The following is a 7089-nucleotide window of genomic DNA, read 5'->3' as shown; positions in this document are numbered from 1 at the left end:
GAGGAAAAGGCATGGGTTTCTAAACCCAAGGCTCTCTTTCCTTACCGTGTTTCCTAGCAACAAAGTCTCTTTTATCATAACGTTGATTCTTTGATTGTGGGTTATCAAGATCAACAGCAGGTTCAATCTCTACATCATTATCATTGCTAGGTTGAGCATCAACATGAACATTATCATTAACCTTATCACTAGTTTCATGTTCATTACCAGATTGTGTTTCAGCATCAGAAATAGAGATATCATTGGGATTCTCAGGTGTGTCAATAAAAGGTTCACTAGAAGCATGCAAAGTCCTATCATTTTTCTTTTTCTTCCTTTTAGAAGGACTAGGTGCATCTATATTATTTCTCTAAGAACCTTGCTCAATTTTCTTAGGGTGGCCTTCAGGATACAAAGGTTCCCGAGTCATTTTACCAGTTCTAGTAGCCACTCTAACAGCATAGACATTAGTTTTACTATTCAATTCATTGAGCAAATCATTTTGAGCTTTAAGTACTTGTTCTACTTGAGTGGTAACCATAGAAGCATGTTTACTAATGAGTTTAAGTTCACCTTTAACTCTAGACATATAATCACCCAAGTGTTCAATCGTATAAGCATTTTGTTTCAATTGTCTACCAAAATAAGCATTGAAGTCTTCTTGCTTAACCATAAAGTTATCAAACTCATCCAAACATTGGCTAGCAAACTTAGTAGGAGGGATTTCAGCTTTATCATATCTATAGAGAGAATTTACCTTTACTACCTGTGTCGGGTTATCAAGACCATGTGTTTCTTCAATAGGTGATGGATTTAGACCATATATTTCTTCAACATGTGGTAAATTAAGACCATGTATTTCTTCGATAGGAGATAAATTCTTAACATCTTCAGCTTTAATACCCTTTTCCATAGATTTCTTTACCTCTTGCGTATCTTCAGGACTGAGAAATAGAACACCTCTTTTCTTCAGAGTTGGTTTAGGAATAGGCTCAGGAGCTGGCTCAGGAAGTATCCAATTATTTTCATTTGTCAACATATTATTCAATGGAATTTCAGCTTCATCCGGTGTTCTTTCCCTGCAAACAGAACCAGCACAACTATCCAGGTAATCTCTGGAAGTATCGGTTAGTCCATTATAAAAGATATCAAGTATTTCATTTTTCTTAAGAGGATGATCAGGCAAAGCATTAAGTAATTAGAGAAGCCTCCCCCAAGCTTGTGGGAGACTCTCTTCTTCAATTTGCACAAAATTATATATATATATATATATATATATATATATATATATATATATATATATGTATATATATATCCCTTAAGGCAGCTTGTTTCTTATGAGCAGGGAAATATTTAGCAGAGAAGTAATAAATCATATCCTGGGGACTACGCACACAACCAGGATCAAGAGAATTAAACCATATCTTAGCATCACCCTTTAATGAGAACGGAATATTTTAAGGATATAAAAGTAGTGAGTTCTCTCATCATTAGTGAATAGGGTGGCTATATCACTTAATTTAGTAAGATGTGCCACAACAGTTTCAGATTCATAGCCATAAAAAGGACCAGATTCAACCAAAGTAATTATATCAGGATCAATAGAGAATTCATAATCCTTATCAGTAACAAAGATAGGTGAAGTAGCATAAGCAGAATCATATTTCATTCTAGCATTCAGAGTTTTTTGTTTAAGCTTAGCTAATAATTTCTTAAGATCACTTCTATCATTGCAAGCAAGAAAGTCTCTTTTAGTTTCTTCATCCATAACATAGCCCTCAGGCACAACAGGTAATTCATATTTATTAGGAGAGCCTCCATCATCACTTTCATCAGTACTATCAGTTTCAATAATTTCATTCTCTCTAGCCCTAGCAAGTTGTTCATCAAGAAATTCACCGAGTGGCACAATAGTATCAAGCATAGCAGAAGTGGCATCATCAATAATATGCGACATATCAGAATTAATAGCAGAAGAAGGTTTAGGTGTCGCAAGCTTACTCAAAACAGAAGGTGAATCAAGTGCAGAGCTAGATGGCAGTTCCTTACCTCCCCTCATAGTCGAGGGATAAATCTTGGTTTTTAGATCTCTCAAGTTCTTTATAATGATAAACAGATATAAACCCCAAGTGACTCAAAGAATAGAGCTATGCTCCCCGACAACGGCACCAGAAAATAGTCTTGATAACCCACAAGTATAGGGGATCGCAACAATTTTTGAGGGTAGAGTATTCAACCCAAATTTATTGATTCGACACAAGGGGAGCCAAAGAATATTCTCAAGTATTAGCAGCTGAGTTGTCAATTCAACCACACCTGGAAACTTAATATCTACAGCAAAATATTTAGTAGCAAAGTAATATGATAGTAGTGGTAACGGTAGCAAAAGGTAACGATAGCAAAAGTAATATTTTTGTTGTTTTGTAGGGATGATAGCAATAGCAACGGAAAAGTAAATAAGCGAAGAACAATATATGGAAAGCTCGTAGGCAATGGATCGGTGATAGAGAATTATGCCGGATGTGGTTCATCATGTAACAGTCATAACCTAGGGTGACACAGAACTAGCTCCAATTCATCAATATAATGTAGGCATGTATTCCGAATATAGTCATACGTGCTTATGGAAAAGAACTTGCATGACATCTTTTGTCCTACCCTCCCGTGGCAGCGGGTCCTAGTGGAAACTAAGGGATATTAAGGCCTCCTTTTAATAGAGTACCGGACCAAAGCATTAGCACATAGTGAATACATGAACTCCTCAAACTACGGTCATCACCGGGAGTGGTCCCGATTATTGTCACTTCGGGGTTGCCGGATCATAACACATAGTAGGTGACTATAGACTTGCAAGATAGGATCAAGAACACTCATATATTGATGAAAACATAATAGGTTCAGATCTGAAATCATGGCACTCGGGCCCTAGTGACAAGCATTAAGCATAGCAAAGTCATAGCAACATTAATCTCAGAACATAGTGCATACTAGGGATCAAACCCTAACAAAACTAACTCGATTACATGATAAATCTCATCCAACCCATCATCGTCCAGCAAGCCTACGATGGGATTACTCACGCACGGCGGTGAGCATCATGAAATTGGTGATGGAGGATGGTTGATGATGACGATGGCGACGGATTCCCCTCTCCGGAGCCCCGAACGGACTCCAGATCAGCCCTCCCGAGAGAGTTTAGGGCTTGGCGGCGGCTCCATATTGTAAAACGCGATGAATCCTTCTCTTCTATTTTTTTCTCCCTGAACACGAATATATGGAGTCAAGGTTGAGGTCGGTGGAGCTCCTGGGGGGCCACGAGGTAGGGGGCGTGTCCAGGGGGGTAGGCGTGCCCCCACCCTCGTGGCTAGGGTGTGGGCCCCCTGGCCTTGATTCTTTGCCAATATTTTTATTATTTCCAAAAATACTCTCCGTGGAGTTTCAGGTCATTCGAGAACTTTTGTTTCTGCACATAAATAACACCATGGCAATTCTGCTGAAAACGGCGTCAGTCCGGGTTAGTTCCATTCAAATCATGCAAGTTAGAGTCCAAAACAAGGGCAAAAATGTTTGGAAAAGTAGATACGACGAAGACGTATCAGCTGCCCTCGCCGATTCGATCAATTTGCTTTTGTGCCATCTAATGGGGCCTCCGGTGGTATTGTCACAATATGGAACAACTCTCTGTTCTCTGTTGATGTGATTGCTTCTGAAGAATTTGCTCTAGTAACTCGTTTTCGTTCTACCCAATCAGCCCAAAGCTGGACGCTAGTTAATGTTTATGGACCATGCCAAGGGGACCAACGTAATCACTTCATTGATTGGCTTTCTGATCTGGACATCCCTCCTAATGAGGATTGGCTCCTGGTGGGCGACTTTAACTTCATTCGGGCACCTGAAAACCGTAATAAGCCTGGAGGGTGCATAAATGACATGATCACATTTAATGATATTATCCGAGCACAGAGTTTAATTGAGCTACCAATTAAAGGCAGATCATATACATGGAGCAATATGCAATTGGATCCGTTACTTGAACAACTAGACTGGTTTTTCACTAGCACTAATTGGACTTCTTCTTACCCAGAAACGTGGGTTAAACCGCTGGGCAAGCCTGTGTCAGACCACACACCATGCATAGTCACCATTGAAATAACAATTCCCAGATCGAAAATATTCCGTTTTGAGTCATACTGGTTGCAGCATCCTGGATTTATGGAGGTGGTCTCGACATCCTGGGCCAAACAAGTTGACTTGAAGAACTCAGCCACGGTTCTCAGCCCAAAATTCAAAAGCCTTCGACATGATCTCAAAATTTGGAGCAAGGGTATCTCCAAACTCTCGGTAGCCATTGAAAATTCAAACAAGGCTCTCAATGAAATCGATTCACTGGAAGATAAAAGACCACTCTCCATACCTAAACGTAACTTCAGAAGAATTTTAAAAGCCCATATCCTCAAACTTCTTAAATACCAGCAAATCTATTCGAAAAAATGATGCACTATACACTGGGTTCAATTTGGTGATGAGAACTCCAAATTCTTCCAAGCCCTAGCGTCTAAAAGATACAGAAGAAATAGCATTGCCTCGCTTTGCACTGATGATGGAGATATGGTTGAAGATCATGCTGGTAAGGAATCCATAATTTTCCACACTTACAAAAACAGACTGGGCTCCTCAACTCCTCACAATATGAAATTTGATCCGACGAGAATTATTAAAAAATGTGACAGGCTAGAATAGCTAACCTCACCTTTCTCCCATGAGGAAATTGACAAGGTGATCCGTGAAATGGCTATCGAGAGAGCACCTGGCCCTGATGGCTTCACTAGGATCTTTTTAAAATGTTCCTGGCCAATTATTAAAGAGGACTTCTACACGTTGTGTAATCAATTCTTTGAAGGGGGCCTAAACCTCGAGAGCATTAATGATGGTTTCATCACCCTACTCCCTAAAATCCGTTCCCCAGAGACCATTAATGACTACAGGCCCATCACACTGCTCAATTGTTGTCTTAAGGTGATCACCAAACTTCTAGCCAATCGACTACAAAAAGTCATCCTAAAGATCATCCACAGAAACCAGTATGGATTTCTCAAAGGGCGCTCGATTCAAGACTGCCTTGCATGGGCATATGAGTACATATATCAATGTCAAACCTCGAAGAAAGAAATTGTTTTGCCAAAACTAGACTTTGCCAAGGCATTCGATACGATTGACCATGATGCAATGACTGAGATTATGAGAAGTATGGGCTTCAATGAAAAATGGTTAGGATGGATTAAATGTATCTTCTCTTCTGGCAAATCCTCAGTCTTTCTAAATGGCACACCTAGGCGACAATTCTTATGTAAATGTGGTGTCTGACAAGGTGATCCCCTGTCTCCGCTGATCTTTGTGCTAGCGGCGGAATTACTTCAAGCTGCGATCAATGATGCATTCGCTCAAGGCCAAATCCAACTCCCTTTCCTATCCACATCTCAAAAAGACTACTCAGTCATCCAATATGACGACGATACACTCATAATCCTTCCTGCATGCACACAACAAGTGGCCACCGTCAAAAAGATCCTCACCAATTACGCCACCTCCATTGGGCTCAAAATTAACTTCAATAAATCTATGCTTATACCTATCAATTGTGATGCAGCAAAATGCGATGAGCTGGCTAATTTACTTGGATGTGTGGTTGGAAAAATGCCCTTCACTTACCTAGGCCTACCATTAGGCACAACAAGACCAATTGTGCAAGAGCTGGTGCCGCTGGTGTGTAGCATTGAGAGGAGACTGTCTGCCACGCTGAACATGATTTCTTACGGAGGTAAACTATCACTATTAAACTCTGTCTTTACTTCACTTGCAATATTTGCCCTATGCACACTCAGGCTCCCGGCAAAAATTATTGAGCTTCTTGATAATATTCGACGGAAATGTTTGTGGACCAAAAAAACAGACCAAGGAGACAAAAGCAACTCCCTGGCTTCGTGGGATATGGTCTGTCAGACCAAGGAATGTGGCGGCCTAGGAGTCCTAAACCTAAGAATTCAAGGGGATGTGTTGCTCTTGAAGTATCTGCATAAATTTTACAATCACTTTGATTTGCCTTGGGTGGAGCTCATCTGGTCCACATATTATGAAAACAAGGTACCTCATGCCACAAATGTTTGTGGCTCATTTTGGTGGAGAGATGTCTCCAAACTAATGCCCACATTCTGAGGAATCACACAAGCCCAAATAGTTAGAGGAGACACGGTGCTATTCTGGAAAGATCTTTGGGGGAACACATTTTGGCGGAGGAGAGTGTTCTCCTTCACAAATAACAAAGATATATCCGTTAGAGATTTCTTGGGCACCGCGTCTCTCGGAGAGGCGTTCCATCTACCACTATCTCCTCAGGCGCATGTAGAGGTCAGGCAGATGCAATTGGCCACCGCAACAGTTACCCTCTCCGACAACCCACTAGCACATGATCATTGGACCTATGTTTGGTGGTCCACCATCTTCACGGCACATAAATATTACTCCTTCTGCTTCCGGGACATGCGGGCGAGCACATGATCATTGGACCTATGTTTGGGGGTCCACCATCTTCACGGCACATAAATATTACTCCTTCTGCTTCCGGGACATACATGCACACCAATCCTTTCGATGGATATGGAAATCAAAATCAACCATGAAGATCAAAGTTTTTGGATGGCTGCTCCTTTCTGATCGCTTAAACACAAGGAATATGCTTAGGAGAAGACATTACAACATTGGAGATGATCATGACTGCATCCTATGTGGCCTGCACATTGATGAAACCATTGAGCACCTCTTCTTCGAATGTCATTTCAGCCAACTTTGCTGGGCCAACTTGGGTTTGTCGTGGCAGCAAGGAGGGACCAGGCTACAAAATATTGTCACTGCCAAGGATAGGTGGGCACGACCAATGTTTATGGAAGCTTTCCTACTAGCAGCCTGGAGCATTTAGAAGGAACGTAATAATAAACACTTCAGAGGGATAGCACCATCTAGAGACTCTTGGTTGAAAAGATTCAAAGAGGACTATTCGCTCCTAACTTATAGGGTTAAGGAGAAACACAAGCATCTCATCCCCGCTCTGCTAGA

This window comes from Triticum aestivum, chromosome 7A (assembly GCF_018294505.1).
Source record: "Triticum aestivum cultivar Chinese Spring chromosome 7A, IWGSC CS RefSeq v2.1, whole genome shotgun sequence".
Taxonomy (NCBI): domain Eukaryota; kingdom Viridiplantae; phylum Streptophyta; class Magnoliopsida; order Poales; family Poaceae; genus Triticum; species Triticum aestivum.
Note: the sequence above shows the minus strand (reverse complement) of the source record.